The sequence below is a fragment of the Orcinus orca genome, chromosome 1 (genome assembly GCF_937001465.1).
Source record: "Orcinus orca chromosome 1, mOrcOrc1.1, whole genome shotgun sequence".
NCBI lineage: Eukaryota > Metazoa > Chordata > Mammalia > Artiodactyla > Delphinidae > Orcinus > Orcinus orca.
In genome coordinates this window covers 105,273,230-105,289,550 of record NC_064559.1, presented here as the reverse complement: position 1 = coordinate 105,289,550, position 16,321 = coordinate 105,273,230, and the positions used below count along the sequence as shown (strand labels likewise).

The following is a 16,321-nucleotide window of genomic DNA, read 5'->3' as shown; positions in this document are numbered from 1 at the left end:
CAAATTGGCATACTTTGGAGTGGCATATAGTCAAAGCATTGGAATATAGCCAAAGAACAGGATCCTCAGCGCAGATGTCCTTGTGGTGCTGGGGGGTCACCACGCTGAAAGTGAATCCAGCAAGCCTAGATTGGTTTAGTTGTACTTCTTAATAAAGTAAAAACAAAACCCTTGGACCAGGTCATTTTAAATGTGGAAAACAGTGTTCAAATTATTTAGACATCAGTAATGCGTGCGATTAAAACTTAATTTTAAGGCACTGAAAAGAATCCAGGACTTCCACCTACAGCTATAGTATAGTAATGCCACCAGTTTAGTCTTCTTGCTGTAAACAACTATAAAAATGGACAAAATATGTGAAGCACCTGTTATAGACACTGGACAGAGGCAGTGCAAGACTATGATTGCCTGAGAGAGGGTTGCGGAAATGACCTGATGGTGGTATATAGCAAGCTGGAATCCCAGGAGAGCATGGTGTTCACACCGAGCTAAGGTAGATATCAGAGGACAGCTGAAGCAACTGGAATCTGCAGAGAACCAGAAAGGAGAAGACAGTTTACAGGCTAGTTTTCAGAAATCCATACTGGGTCTCCTGCCAGTCATTTGCTGAGTGCTGGGCTGCTCATGTGTGGAGAGCTACTACCAAGGCTTACCGGACAACAGATGCTACAGGATGGAAAACAGAACAGAGATCTTAGAAGTCTCTGCTGGCAACATTGGAATTCAGGCTTTGTTAATGACTCTTTACCACCCTGAGCATCCAGTTGATACTCCAGAAAGGCTGCTTTAGGAGTAAAGACCACAACCTAGTGTGAGGCCTACTCTTGATCCTCCCTAAAAAAGGATAAAACCAAGACCTGACAAGATGAGCAGGGTTTGGACGTTGAGTCACACCAAAGAGGGCTTTGGGAAACACCCTGGACTTTCCTCAGATCTACTGAGAAACCATTAATCCAGTCCTACACAAGTTCAAGGTCACTGGCCAGTAATCAAAGTGCATAGTAGAACAAATGTTGATACTCTTTGGAGGAAGATATCAGAATCCAGAGTCTCTACATTGCATCATTCAAAGTGTCCAGTAAACTATAAAAAATACTAAACACGCAAAGAAACAGAAAAATGTGACCCGTTCAATACATATTCTTAAAAAGGAAAACAAAGCAGGTAAAAGAAACGAACTCCAAGATGTCTCAGATGTTGGATTTAGCAGATTTTAAAGCAGGGTTGCATTTTATGTGTGGTTCAGCAACGTGGGTTCCACTCATCATGGCTAATCTAGCTACAATCACTAGTGGTGCCCAAACAGTCAACAGCAGAGAACAACTCTGCCCCTGATAATGACAGCAGTCCCTAAATCGTTGAATAAAGACAACTAGATGTTCACATTTATCTGGCTGAATTTTATTTGTTGATAGTAGCTAAGAAGACAGTTGTTATAGATATCAATGACAGTTGCAGAAAGGAGGTCCATAACAGGTATGAATATTTCCTTATTATATTACTAATAGTTTTATATGTATCAACCAATATTTTTCTCTTTTCCTCTTTCATCCCACTACCAGCTAACAAAATCTGTTGCTAGGAGTTAACTTTTAATTGCAGTATTTATTACAGCATATCTAAGGTAAAAAGAATGTGACTCTGCTGGAAGAACAAAAAACATTCAAACTTTACCCTCTTCTGTGGAAAGATTGGCATGTTTTCACTGTTTGAGATAAGCATAATTTTGTTATTGGCTTTGTTTGAAAGTTAAGAATGGCTACCAAAGGAGGAAAAGGAAAAGATATATAAATATAGATATCTCCATATATATGGATGTCAAGTGCAGAAGATGTTTATTGTGGAAGATTCGTGTCAATATTAGTAGGCTAGAAAAAAATCTCCCAGAACTCCCTTCTCTGCATAGTTCTGGGTTAACTTCGACCATAGGACGACATCAGCTGAGACTTTGAAAACGGAAAAGGAAGTGGCTACCACATTCATTTGGACCCTGAAAAGGTTAGAGAAGTCACCAGCGCTTTTTACTACTTGCACATGCAATTTATCAGCTGATAACAGGCACGCTTGCAACAACCTAAAGCTCCTCTCACATTTCTTCCTACTGCTCTGGATCCTTGACCCAGCAAGGTGTTTAGCTTCTGGCAAACAGCAGTAACAAAACACTTTTCTCGGCCAACAACAGTAACAGAACACTCCCATTTTTAAACTTTGGACATTAGAAGTAGTAACAGACCGACGAGAACTCCAATTGTTCTTTTCTTGAGAACTTCATTTCTTCATTGAGTTTCCTGAAGCATCTGCTCAGGATCCTGCAAAAACTTTTTTGCATCTGATCTCGCACAAGTCTGTGTGGTAAAGAACAATAATTTCCAGACACAAACGTAAAACAACTGAAATTTTCTAAATTCTAAGGTGTAATAAGGAAGCACAGTGAAAATGAAAAGAAAAACAAAGAACTCGGCACACATACAAGAACGAAAACGCTTTTTCAACTTCCACGCCGCGATACGTTGCATTACCAGACATCCGTGCGCTTTACTGCCTTCCAGAAACAAAGCAGAGATTCGCAGGAAAACCGACTCTTTTCAGTCATGGCTGTTAATAGTATTTCAATGATTTGCAGCTATTTCCCTTCTCCTTAACAATCACTGACTTGACTCGTTCAATTATCTAACAACAAATGATCTTTCTGTAGTAATAAAAAGAAAAGGTATTTCTGAAAATCAGTAACGCTCCACACACGTACTTCGATTGTCATAATTGAAAACACACAGTTAACCTTCGCTATTCTATCTAGTAAAATTACAGTGAAAACTACTGCCAAAGCTACTAAAACAAACACTGTTCTTAATACGTAGAAATAAGTAGAGGAAAGCGCGAACGCAGGCCCCCACTACTACAAATTTTGCAGTCGAGTTTCCCATATCTGGGGAAACCGCAGGGGTCAGCAAATCCGAAGTGCAATGGATAAGTCTCACTCTGGGAAACTCACTTTCGCGATCACGGTATCTCTGCCAAGTAAGTATGAGTTTATTACGTTCTGCCCTGACACACCCTCAGACGCCCTATACTGTGCACACACGGTCACTTTCCTCCCCGCAGCCCCGAACCTTCCTGCCGCTTCCAGACAGCTGATCCATGCACTTACAACCAACAGCCCTCGATTCGCTTCCACACTACGGGAGATCATGTCGTCTTTCACCACCAGATCACGAACCAGCAGACCCTGTGCTGAGATATCTACATACGACACGCCCAATCCGTCAAGCCAACGGGAATTACCGCTCCCGTCCAGCCCATGCCCCGCCCTACTCCGCGCCTCCCTCCTCCCACGCCGTCCAGACAAGCCTACCAGAGGGCGGGCGCCCTCTGGGGGAAGTGACGTCGACCGCTCGCTCTTTTCCTCCCACCCGCCCCCACCCGCCCCCACCCGCCCCCACCCGCCCCCACCCGTTGGGGCCGTGCGCGGGTGGCTGGCTGCATAACCTCTGTCCTGCCGAGCGCCTGTCTGGCGGCCTGCTGAAGCCTGAGCACCTTTTTGAACTGTAACGGCTTTCAATGCGCAGAATAGAGAACATTTAGGAGTCCAGGGGAAACCGGTTCCTTTCAAATCCAGTTGTCTTTGTGATGTACTATTGTGTGTACGTCTAGTAAAACGCATTAACCATTATGACTGGCGGTGAACTCTATTCCATCTTGAAAGTTCAATTTCATTCATCGGAAATTTCATTCATTTTATTTCCATTTTCAGGTGTTGTTTTGATTCTATCTTCGAACAGATCTTAACATCTATCTACTACCCTCTGTCTTACCGAGACAGGCTGGGACCTGGGACCCTTTCCTGCAGTGTTTGCACCTGGACAAACTGGGGCAGAAGATAGATGGGCCCCAGGCTGAGCAGTTGGAATCCGTCCCCTGTGGACAGATACTCCAAGGTAAAGCTAATAGCAGCAGCAAGGTGGAGCTGAGTCCTACTTGGATAGAATATCAAGAGACCACATATTTCTTATTCTTGAGGTCAAGGAGACCTCCCAAACTATACATGCTCAGAAAGGTTCCTCTGGGGTCAAAAGGGAGGGAGGGAGCCACCCCATAATAGGTGATGTCAACCTTCCCGTAGGCCTCTGGGCCAGAATCTATCTTGGCAAAAAGATGCACACGCATGTCGGGAAGGGCGCTAGGACAGGTTAGGTGTGAAAAAGAATCGAGATAATTGGCTAAAGGTAAACAAAGACCCAGAAGAAATGCAATATATAAGTGATTTGAATCACCTCTCTGGTGCGCTCTTCCTCATTAGGGAGGATGGCCACACCCTTTATCTCCGGGTGTGTATCTCTGCCTTGCTTCCGTCTTAAACTGTTTCTCTGTGTGCCCTCCCACTTGTGCTGTGGCTCTAATAATAAACTTTGAGCCTGTTTTTACAGTTTTTGCCTCCTTGAAAAATTCATTTTTCAATACGGGCAAGAGCCAGGGCAACTTTGCTTCTAGCCCTAGCCCCTTGTGGACTGGTGGCTAGGATTCCTGCTTTTCACCCAGGCCAGTCACATTCAATTCCTGAGCAGGAAACAAAGATCTCAATTCAAGCCACCACTGGCTGCTATCTCCTCGAGATCAAAACGTCTCCTCCTTCAACAAAATACAAAGAAACTATATGAGACTAAAAATAACTTGCGTGCATGCTCCGTTGGAAAGAATTAAGAACAACAAGATACAAAAAGACAAAAAACCTAACTGCCATCTCTGAAGAGCTGGTAGCAAAAATAGGGAACTGCACATGACCCCTGCACACAACACCACCAAATGGATGGGCAAACCTAAGCCACAGCCCAGCCCAACCCCGGAACCCACCCCTATCCTGGCCCCATATAAGGAACCAGCTGGCCGCTGCCCCCGGCCCCCACCTCCAAGCAAGGGAACCTGTTATTTGTTTTCCTGCTTCAGGGATCGCAGTAAAGCTTTGTCTGAATTTCTTGTCTGGCCTGTTATCAATTTCTATTGATTAAGAAAGGCCAAGAACCCTTGGTAAACAAATAAGCTGAAAACAATCAAACAGCTAGTCCGGATAGGTAAATTTGGTGAAGATGACTAACTAATCAGGTAAACGCTTTTGGCTATGTGTGGAGGCTCCAAAAATTCATCAGCGTTTAGTGGTGAAGTGAATGTGGTGGCTTTTCTTTGTGTACGACCTGCCAGTGTCCTCCCTTTGGCACCTCTGAGTTACTTAAGCCTAATTGAACTACTTTCCTCATCAGAATTTCTCAATTTCATATACCCTCCCCCTTCCTTGACTCATATTGATTCTTAACAGAGCAAGATTTGATCATGAACTCTTGCTTCTCTCTTTGCCGCAGTATGAACAGTGGAATGTCAGCTTAGGGTCATGGTTGTGAGCAGCATATAAGTAAGTAGTCAGACACCCGATACTGAAGGGAAGCCAGAAATCTGAGGACAGCAAGAATATCCCAGTAACTACTTTGAACTTACTTTTCCTCCTAACCCAGGACAAAGCAGAAGAAAAGGTATCAACCTCACTTTTAAAAAATTAAACTTTTAAAAAATGGCATTAAACTTCTAAAAAATGAGGCATAATATGTATAAAGTACAAAGAGTAACAGTTCCAAAACCATTACCAGTGTACACAAACCTGAATAACCTGAATAACGAAGCAGTACCCAGACTAAGGTATGGAAAATTACCAGGTAACAAAAGGCTTCCTTATGATTCTTCCCATGCAAGAGCTCGGAGTAATCACACACATACCCCTCCCCTCTCTGCCTGTTACTTTCACATAAATAGAATCACAAGGAAAACACGAGGTTTGGGGGGGGAGGGGCATAGGTCTGACTTCGACTTGATATTATATCTATAAAATTTAACCATATTTTTCATGTAGTTCTTTGTCTCTGCATGTATTCCTTGTAAGAATATAACTCTACATAGTTTTCTACTGTTGAACATTTTAGTTGTTTCCAGCTGAGGATATTCTGAAATGGTACTAACCTTCTTTTACGACTTTTGGTGGACATACACATTTCTCTAGGGCACCCATTCCAACAGCCAGCACTCAGACCCAGGCACTTTGCCTCCAGAGCCCTTCCCCTTGGCCACCATGCTCACGGGTAACTGAGAAAACTTCACTGAGATTTGCATCCCTTCCTTGTTCAACCTCCAAGATTTCAAAAGGAAAAGAAAATTGAAAGGTAGGCCTACAAAACTCCCCAAACTAATTAATGAAATGAAGAAGAAGAAGAGAAAGAGGAAACGGGACCTTTGGAGAAGCAACGACGTTAGACGCAGAGAGAATGACGATGAGCTTGTTAAACACATACTAACTGGAAACTGTCTATTTAAAGACTAAGAAGGACCCATCTTCCAACAATTTAAGGCCTAAACTTTCCCTTTCCATGGCAGTCTCCACCCAGAATACATTTCAAAGCTCCCAATAGAGTGCATACAGATGTGAATATGAAAATCATACTTCAACAATAGTTGTAAAGAGATTATTTTTGAATTTTGCTTATTTTTTATACAGCAGGTTTTTATTAGTAATTTTATACATATTAGTGTATATATGTCAATACCAATCTCCCAATTCATCCCACCACCACCAACCCCTCTGCCACTTTCCCCGCGTTGGTGTCCATGTGTTTGTTCTGTACATCTGTGTCTCTCTTTCTGCCCTGCAAACCAGATCACCTGAATCATTTTTCTGGGTTCCACATATATGCATTAATATACGATAGTTGTTTTTCTCTTTCTGACTTACTTCAAGTAGTAAAGAGATTTTGAATGAGTTAGCCCTCATGGTTCCTAATAAAAATGGGAAACAGTTATTAGGATGTTGTCATTAAAAAAGATAGGATTTATAAAAGAGCCAGAAAAGAGAAGAGAGGAAACACACACACACACACACACACACACACACACGCACACACACACAGAAAGCTTGAGAAAGGGGAGTTTTCCCTTTCCTTGAGGAACAGATAGCTGAAAGCCATCAAACACCTAGTCTGGACGGGTTAATCTCGTGACGTTCCGAACTAATCAGGTAAACGCTTTTGGCTATGTGTGGAGGCTCCAAAAATTCTTCAGAGTTTAGTGGTGAAGTGAATGTGGTGGCTTTTCTTTGTGTACGACCTGCCAGTGTCCTCCCTTTGGCACCTGTGAGTTACTTAAGCCTAATTGAACTACTTTCCTCATCAGAATTTCTCAATTTCATATACCCTCCCCTTTCTTTGATTCATATTCATTCTAAAAAGAGCAGATTATATCATGAACACATGGTTCTCTCTTTGACACAGTATTAACAGCGGAATGTCAGCTTAGGGTAATAGTTGTGAGCAACATATAAGTAAGTAGTCAGATATCTGATACTGAAGGGAAGCCAAAAATCTGAGGACAGCAAAAATATCCCAGTAACTACTTTGAACTTACTTTTCCTCCTAGCCCAGGATAAAGCAGAAGAAAAAGTATCAACATCACTTTAACAATAACCAAGTGGCATTAAATTTTAAAAAATGAGGCATAATATGCATAAAGTACAAAGAGTGTACAGTTCCCAAACCATTACCTGTGTACACCAACGTGAATAACTGATGAAGCAACCTGAATAACTAAGGTATGGAAAATTACCAGACCACGGAAGACTTCCTCATGACTCTTCCCATGCAAGAGCTCAGAGGACTCACGCACGTACCCCTCCCAACCTCTCTGCCTGTCACTTTCACATAAATTGCATCACAGGGCATGCACTGGGGTTGGGGGCCTGGGGGGGCATGGGTCTGACTTCTTTCACTCAGCATTATGTCTATGAAATTTAACCCTATTTTTCACGTAGTTCTTTGTCTCTGTGTAGTCGTTGTAAGAATATAACTCTCCATAGATTTCTACTGTTGGACATTTCAGTTGTTTCCAGTTGAGGATATTCTGAAATGGTACGAACATTTTTTTGTGACTTTGGTTGAACATACACATTTTTCTAAGGCACCCCATTCCAGCAGAATAATGCCAATGTTGACTTTAAAATTAATACTTTTGGGGGCTTCCCTGGTTGCGCATTGGTTAAGAATCTGCCTGACAATGCATGGGACACGGGGTACAGCCGTGGTCCGGGAAGATCCCACGTGTTGTGGTGCAACTAAGCCCGTGCACCCCAGCTACTGAGCCTACGCTCTAGAGCCTGTGATCCATAACTACTGAGCCCTCATGCCACAGCTACTGACGCCTGCGTGCCGACAGGCAACAAGAGAAGCAACAAGAGAAGCCACCACGATGAAGAGTAGGCCCCAGTCACTGCAACTAGAGAAAGCCCTCGCCCAGCAACAGAGACACAACGCAGCCAAAAACAAAGAAGCAAAATAAATGTAAAAAATTTATAAATATATAAAAGTTGGGGTTTTTTTCTTTTTTCTCCAGCAAAAACAGTTTATTCAGGAATAGCGGAAGAATTGCAATTCAGGACAAGCAAGCTATAGCAAAAGCCATAGGCAAGTCCCACAAACAAAGGACAGGAAGGAACCTTACTTACAGAGAAAGAGGAGGAAGCTGAGGGAGGTTGTTGTGAACCCAAGCCCATTGGAGAAAAGCAAAAATTCAAGGTGATGACGGTTTCTCGTTGCGAAGTTGCTGATTTCTTGCAGGAGATGCAACGTACATGTTTTTCTGTTGGGGCCTGTAATCCATGATTCTTTCCTATTGATGCTCCTTCTGTTTGGGTCTATAATTGATGATACTTCCTGTCTTTGAACTTGAGTGGTACCCCATGAGAGCTCCCACTTCTGGTCTACCGACTTCATTTTAGTGACGTTTCCCTTTATTAGTTTTCAACCCTGTCACAAGGAATTTTGAATTTTCAAGTTTAATCTATTTTAATGCTTTAGGAGACTTAATACATCAAACTATTATCATTACAACCTGTGGCCCTAGCAACTTTCAAGTGTTCAGTAGCTACATGTGGCTTGTACCTATCATATTGGAGAGCACAGGTCAAAGGTGTAGCACAGCTAAAAGTACGATTTCTGGGCCACAGCATATAACTGTGTATGTCTGTATGACCCTCCTTTGATGCTGCCAAATTTTTTTCCAACCTGTTGAACTTTTTTATACCCATTCCAGAAATGAATAAGAATTTCCAGTGCTGTCCATGCTGTCAACATTTGGTTTTGTTTGTCCTTTTTTGTTAAAAGTAAGCTTTATTGAGGTGTAATTTACATAGTAAAATCTGCCAACATTAGATTCTCCTACATTCTTTTCAATGATATCATTTCTGTGCAAAGCTGGATTTTGGTGCTTGCTGTGATAAAAAGCAAGGGCCATGCAAAAATGAATGTGTAACAAGAAGCAAGGAGGCGATTGAGAAGGTTTCAGAGGCTGTGCAGTGCGCAGCATTAAGGTTATGATTCTGCCGTGTCAGAGCAGTGAAAACACAAGCTACGCTACTGAACTTTTGTCAAGGGGACACATAAGAATAGCCACAGCACCAGCCAGAAACCTACAAAATATAGAAATATATGTGAACCCAGAAAACAACAGCATTCCCCAACGAAAGCGCTGTTGTCAGCCAACCTATCAGGAAATCAGGGCAAACGGGAAGGACAAAGACAGAGAGAATTTGCAGGCAACCAAAGATGATTCATTAATTAAATCAGTTTAATGTTAGTGAAAGGATTAAAGTTAACTCTAGATCTTGAATTTGTAATTTAAGCGGACACATGTTGGAACATGAGAATGTTGGAATCATATATTCATATATATGGAATCACATATTAGATGACACCTAAAAATATTTACCAAAAATTGTAAGTGGAATAATTGAGTCGTCTGGTTTCTAGAATTACAAGTATTCATTCCTCTTTAAAGATATTAGTATATTTAATGTACTTGACTAGTATATTTAATATCCTTCAACACATAAATTTAAATGTTTAGATGTTTAAAACTTATTGGATATGTTTGCTTATTTAACCGGTACAACCAGTATAGGAAATTTAGGAAGTCCAACTTAACTCAGACGTTCAAGACAAAATAAAGGCAAGACTTACGTACCAGAATACTATACCACCATTATTTTCTACATTATATGATAATCTGAAAATATATATATAGTCGTTTTTAGACAAAAATTATTAAACCAATCTAAGTTTTCTGACTAACCTCGATAAAAACACACCACGTGATATAAACATTTTAAATGCCATTATATATTAAATGTATAAATTATTTAAATTGCTTAAAAGTATTAAGGGCCATCTTTGTAATCAATTTCTTTTCGTTTCTCACTGTTCTTCCAAGTAATCAAGACCATTAATTGAATCTACAGCTAAATCTGTTATTGTTCCTTGTCACCAGTTCAACAACAAAATTTTTCCTTATATAAATACCACATTGAAAGCATAAGTAGTAAAGCATTTTTCCCAGAAATTCTTAATTTTCTTATTTTAAATTTATATAAGTGATTATTACTTTCCCAAAATTAATTGGGGAATTAATTTTTAATTAATTAAAATTTTAGAGGCCTGATTTATCTATTCTCTCCCAAGGAAGAGAAAGTATATTGTTTAGTTTCTGAGAAAATATATTTAAAGGGGAAAAAATTCATCAAACTAGTGGGCATTATTTAAGGTGGAAGCAGAGGCAACGATATGTATTAACAGCAACTGACAGTGAGGGAAACAAAATGAAATAAGCCAGCCACATTAGGTCCTTGAAGGAAGCTCATTAATGAAAATCGGAGTGCTTCTGAGATATGCTTTTGACTCTCCAGGTTATGTATCTGTGCATGATGTCATTGCTCCTCATCCATCTGTATCGAGGACTGAACTGGCTTGCAGTTCTGGAAGGTTTAAATCTTGACTTGTAGGGTTGCCACAAGTGCTCGTTGCTGACTTTGTTGCTTGTTTCTAATGATATAAATGTCTTTCCTCTGCTTTCTGTAGTCTGATGTAAGCAATTTCTAAAGGACATTTGTTTGAAGTTTTTCAGTTTTTAAGAAACTTGGGTATACCAATGAAAGAAACTTGCCTATTCCATGCTAAAAATTCAATATTCTTCCTGTATTAATACCCCTTATTACTGTGGAGCTCCACTTGAGGGAAAAATTGCATATTAAGGTCATCCTTATTGTAGCTCCTACACTTTTGCAGTTATTGACAAGGATTGCCTGGGCCCATGTGGTTTTTACGTAATAGTGGAAAAACAAGAGGTGGACACCTTCTCATTGTTGCGGTGTCACATACCAGGAAATACCAGAATCCTCAGGACAAGCATCAGACAAGAAAGACACATGGTCCAGATTAGTTGTCATCTTCTACCTAACAGGGAATAAATCCCTGTAAACCACTACCCAACAGTGATTATCCCCAGAAGTTCACTTCCTAAAATTAAAACCAGAATCCCGCACTGAGAGGACAAATTAGTGATGTACAAATGAGAGGGAGAGAGAGAGAGAGAAAATCGTTGTCCAATAACCACACAGTATGAAAAAGCCAAAATGCTCATTTTCTGCACATGAGATTTAACAGAAAAGAGCAAACATGTGCTAATAACTCTAAGGGTCCAGGTCTGAAGCAGGAACCTGTGGGGGGGCAGGATTCTGTTGGCTCCCACGATGTGTCATAGATGGGCTAAGTTTTATTGTCACAGCCAAAAAACACAGAAACAAAGAAACAAACAAAAAACTGACAAGGAATAACATAGAAACACTTATTCCCATGCTAATTACCCATTTTATACGAGGAAGGACAGGCATTATATTGTTTTCATCAAATTAAAAGTATAAGCAAAATTTATAAATAAAAGAGAAAAGGGGAGAAGGAAAAAACCTCTGGGATCAGTGAGATTCTTCTCTTTGGATAAGTTGCTTGGCAGGACGTTATCAAAGAGGTCATTCTGGGCAGTCTTCTCTGGACCCTGTTGACTAGGTCAGCAGAGAAAACAATTACATTTATTGGAGGATTTAAAAAATATTGAATGTTGAGCTTTTGAACATATGCAATAGAATATCTCTGTGTAATGCCCACAATGTCCCTCTCTTGTCCTTCCACTTAGTTATGTCGGGAGCGCACTGCTCCCTTTATTAGTTAGACTATATTAGAGAGATGTATACAAAGATTGCTGAGTTGGCAAGTAAATGAAGAAAGGGACATTGAAAGACTGGAAAATAAAATAGAACATGATTCAGTCCCACTTCTGTGGAAGGAAAATTTGAAGGATTTACCAACATTAGAAGCATAGAAACACTAAACGTAGCACTTGCACTTCCAGTTCTCTAAGCTATGGAAACACCTGCACGAGTGGTCAGAGGTGTGTGTACAATAATGATGGTTGTAGCATATTCATCATCGTGAAACCATGAAACCAAGTAATACACAACCATGGAAGAAAGCTCTTTACCAAAAATAATGCAGAGGAGAATTATGATGATGAGTTCAGTGTTAACATCATTCATAGAACAATTACTAACGTTCACAGATGAAAAGTTTAAGACACATAAAATATGACTTTCTTGTCCAAGAATATAGACTTGCCGAATAAACACTATCTCACCAGACCGTGGATTCCTGGATCTCTTCCAGGAGGCCGTAAGTTAGGCAAGCATAGAGTCCAATAGAGACGACAGACAATAGAGCTGGGAAGGGGAGTGTGGCCCAAGACTGGCAGCAGTCGTGAGGTGGACAGGACCCCGAACTGCATTCGGTAAACTTTGTGGAAGCAGATGTACAGGTAATAATCAGCATGGAACACCGGGAATGGTAATCAACACGGAAAACCTTGAATTGGTTCTAAAACCTCTCCCACCGTCCCTGGGTGGGCTCGAACGACAACCCTTCCGATTAACAGCCGAACGCGCTAACCCACTGCGCGACAGAGACAGCAGCACGTGACTCTTCTGGACTCTCTGTGGAGTAGACACTTACGAATTCCCAGGATGTGCCGCCTTTCTCGCAGGAAAATGGTACCCGTTCCAAAGCCTCGGAAGAATGGACGGTTTAGAGCAGTTAATCACACTGGACCTGAGCCTGGGTCAAGGTCAGGAAAAGACAACACTAAGCACTATTATCACAGGGCATCCACCCATGCAGACAATTCTGACAAGCACTTGAGAATACTCCCCCTGCCTTTGACGCATTTCCCATCTGCTCCTCTCATCCTCCCACTCACCACAGGGAAGGATTCGTCCTCACCTTTGTGTCCTGTCAGAACCCTTTACGCTCCCTGCAGGGCACAGAGACCCAGGCAACAGCCAAGGGGCAGCTGCACTTCCCTGAAGGGCCTTTCCCCAGGTAGGCGGTTCCAGCGCTCAGGCTGACCCAAGACCCCACTGCCCGCCAAGGCAACCGGGAGGAGACCGGAGGGCAGCCGGTCCGGGGGGATTCCTACTAGCACAGAAAGTGCCTGGCCTGCACTTCGGGGGGAGCTGAATAAAACTCCTCCTGAAGCTTCTCTACAGCCTGAAGAGAACGGATTTCAGGTTCCTGAAAGGGCAAGGGGGCGTCCCCGCGAGGACAAAGGCTTCCCCTGGTCTTGGAGGACAAGTCCCGCAGAAGCTGGCTTTGAGAGACACGCCAAACGAAAGGAGCAATCTTGAGTGGAGATGTCTGCAAGGAACTCTCAAGTGGTGTCGCCATTCTTATAGACGGAGAGAGAGTGAGAAACCCAACGTGGGAAAATGTTTACTGTGCACTTAGGTATAGAATATACGATGTTATTACTCTTGCAACTTTTTTGTATGTTTCAAAGGGTTTTCGTTTTGGTTTTCAATGAACTCGTGTCCCCGATGCTCTTGGGATGAAAACTCTGTAAACAAGTCTTCGGGTTTGTAACATGCAGGGAGAAAAGAGCCGAGGCGAGAGCTGGCCAGCCCAGGCTGTTCTTTACATCTCACCTCCTCCAGCCTGCGCGATGTCAAGGACCCTGAGGCCAGGACTCACCTGCTTCTGGGGACTCAGTGCAGAGGCTCTTCTGCATCTGAACCTTGAAGTAAAACACAGCTCTGGTCGGGACAGGAAGCGGAAGACTCCTGCCAGTGGAGATGCTGAAGGGGGAAAAAAAGGAAAAAAAAAAACACCTTCCCTGACCGGGAATCGAACCCGGGCCGCAGCGGTGAAAGCGCTGAATCCTAGCCACTAGACCACCAGGGAACCACTGACCAGGCGCGATTTAGCGTCTCCAGAAGAAAATTGTAAAAGTAAAGATTCCACTTCAGAGACCCGGAGAGCAGGAACGGAGATTTCCCAGAAGCCCAGGGCTGAATGCAGCTGTGCAAGGCTCCCAGCCCTTGCCCGGCTGCTCATCACCCTTCACATCTGCAGTCTTGGGCGACGCTGTGGGCTCTGACACAGGACACAAGGTCCGTCCTGGTCTAGCTTCAGCGCTGTGTGCTGCCGAGCCAAGGTCATGCTCTGTGAACCTCGGTTTTCTCTTGAGTCAGGTGCCGACTGGGATGTCAATAGGTGATGGGCGGATCCGTCCACTTCCTGATGTCTGCCCTGGCTCTGGGGGCTCTCCTGGTTAACGGCACCGGTACGGGCTCCTTCCCCTCCGCGACCAGCTCAGTTCGTGGAGCCTGACATTGTTCATTTCCGTGTCTTTGGCTCGAGTCCCCGGTGCACAGTTGGGTTCGGTCTCTTTTGTTCCGTCACGCAAATCAAACTGTTGCGTAAGTGTGGCGAGGTGGGGGAAAGCCAAGTGTGAAGGGATGAACTTGTGTGAAGCCAAGCCAGGGATGAACTCCTTGGTTTCCAGAGACATAACTCGCGTGAACATGTGCAAGAGATTTAGGCGCCTGATTTGGAGGTGAGGGGATTTCCGGATGTAAAAATGAGCCGAAGTCGGCCTTGTCCTTTGCGCACTTGGTCAGCTGGCTGTGGCCTGGACTCCGCAGTGACTCAGAGCGGAGAAAGGAGGGCTGGCTCCTAGCGCTGAGCAGGCTCTCAGGCAGCAACGGAACTCCTGGCCTGTACCTTGGGGATGGAAAATGCAGCTGCGCCCGCTGCCTCAGCCCCTGCCTTTCGGCCGTTTTGCTTTTTTGAAAGGGAAGGTAAAAGTCTCAGAAAGGAAGAACGTTTGTTTCCGCCCGGTTTCGAACCGGGGACCTTTCGCGTGTGAGGCGAACGTGATAACCACTACACTACGGAAACACGGCGTATGGTACACCTCAGTGACACATCCGTGAATTCCGTACGTCCTGCCACCACTATCCTAGTCGCCAACTTTTTAAACTGAAGAATGAACCTTGAAGCCCCAAGACCTCTCAGGCAAGGACACTGCGGCTTCCGAGAGGCCCTGCTTTTAGGGTTCTGAGCCTGCCCCGAAGGGAGGACCCCCGAGCCTCCCACAGTCGGCCTTTGGGCTCCCGCACCGACCGCAGAGTCCTCGGATCCACAGCTATGCCCCGGAGTGCAGGGGTCGCCCCCGCTGACTCCTCAGCTCCCAGAAGCCGCGGGAGCCGGGGGTTCGCGCAAGTGCCCTTTGGGCCTAAGGGGAAAAGGTAGAGAATTAGGTTCATTCGAGTGAGCTTCTTTCTCTCTGGAGCTGATCCTGTGGGTCCCAGCTGCATTCCTCCAAAGCCTTCAAACAGAGTTCCTTTAATCCACACTTGACTTAGTCGTTTTCAGGGTGAATGCCAGCTTGCTACAAACACCCCATCATAACTGAAGGAGGAAATCTACAACTTCCAGGTAAATTCTATTTTCTTCCTTTGATTTCTTCAAACAACAACAACCAAAGAGACATGTAACTGGTACATCCTTGCACTTTTCTTATAATACTAAAGGTATGTCTGACTATCTGTGAAAAGCTCTTGCTATAGATACATGTGCAAGAGATTGTCTACCGTGAGCTAAACAATCGTCATGCCTGTCCAAGGTCCAAGAATCTGATGAAGTTGGATCTAGTTCCCCACTGCCTTTAGATCACCAGTTAGATGACCATCCAAACCAACCAGCTTTCCAGATGCAGGTCACTAATATGAGGGAGAAGAGGTCAGCTAAACATTTAAACAATCGTAATTTGTTCTGGGGAAATTGAAGGTCAGCACTGGTACAGTTAGAAGGGGAAATAAAAGCCTTCATAATAAGGATAATAGCAGCTTTCTCGAGCTTTACTGAGTGACCAGCACTGTTCCTCAGTGCTTTACTCTGGAATAACTTAGTAAGTCCACATAAAAACCCTGGAAGATAGTGTAGGACTTTACTACCCCTTATTGCATATGAGAACACCGAGGCACTGAAAAGCTGAGCTAACCTTTTCAGGGTCTCACCCCCGTGACAGTGAGAGCCAGCACTCAGACCCAGGCACTTTGCCTCCAGAGCCCTTCCCCTTG

At 43.4% G+C, this 16,321-nt stretch overlaps 3 non-coding genes across 3 annotated transcripts; all 3 read right to left on the bottom strand.

Annotated features, from left to right (window-relative positions):
- Positions 1 to 2,865: 2,865 nt before the first annotated feature.
- Positions 2,866 to 3,026, bottom strand: LOC117198782 (U1 spliceosomal RNA). Its single transcript, XR_004480030.2, has one exon. It is a non-coding gene; the product is annotated as a U1 spliceosomal RNA (small nuclear RNA).
- An 11,040-nt stretch (positions 3,027 to 14,066) lies between these two features.
- TRNAE-UUC (transfer RNA glutamic acid (anticodon UUC)) lies at positions 14,067 to 14,138 on the bottom strand. The gene has a single exon. It is a non-coding gene; the product is annotated as a tRNA-Glu (tRNA).
- A 926-nt stretch (positions 14,139 to 15,064) lies between these two features.
- On the bottom strand, positions 15,065 to 15,137 carry TRNAV-CAC (transfer RNA valine (anticodon CAC)). The gene has a single exon. It is a non-coding gene; the product is annotated as a tRNA-Val (tRNA).
- Between the last annotated feature and the right edge of the window lie 1,184 nt (positions 15,138 to 16,321).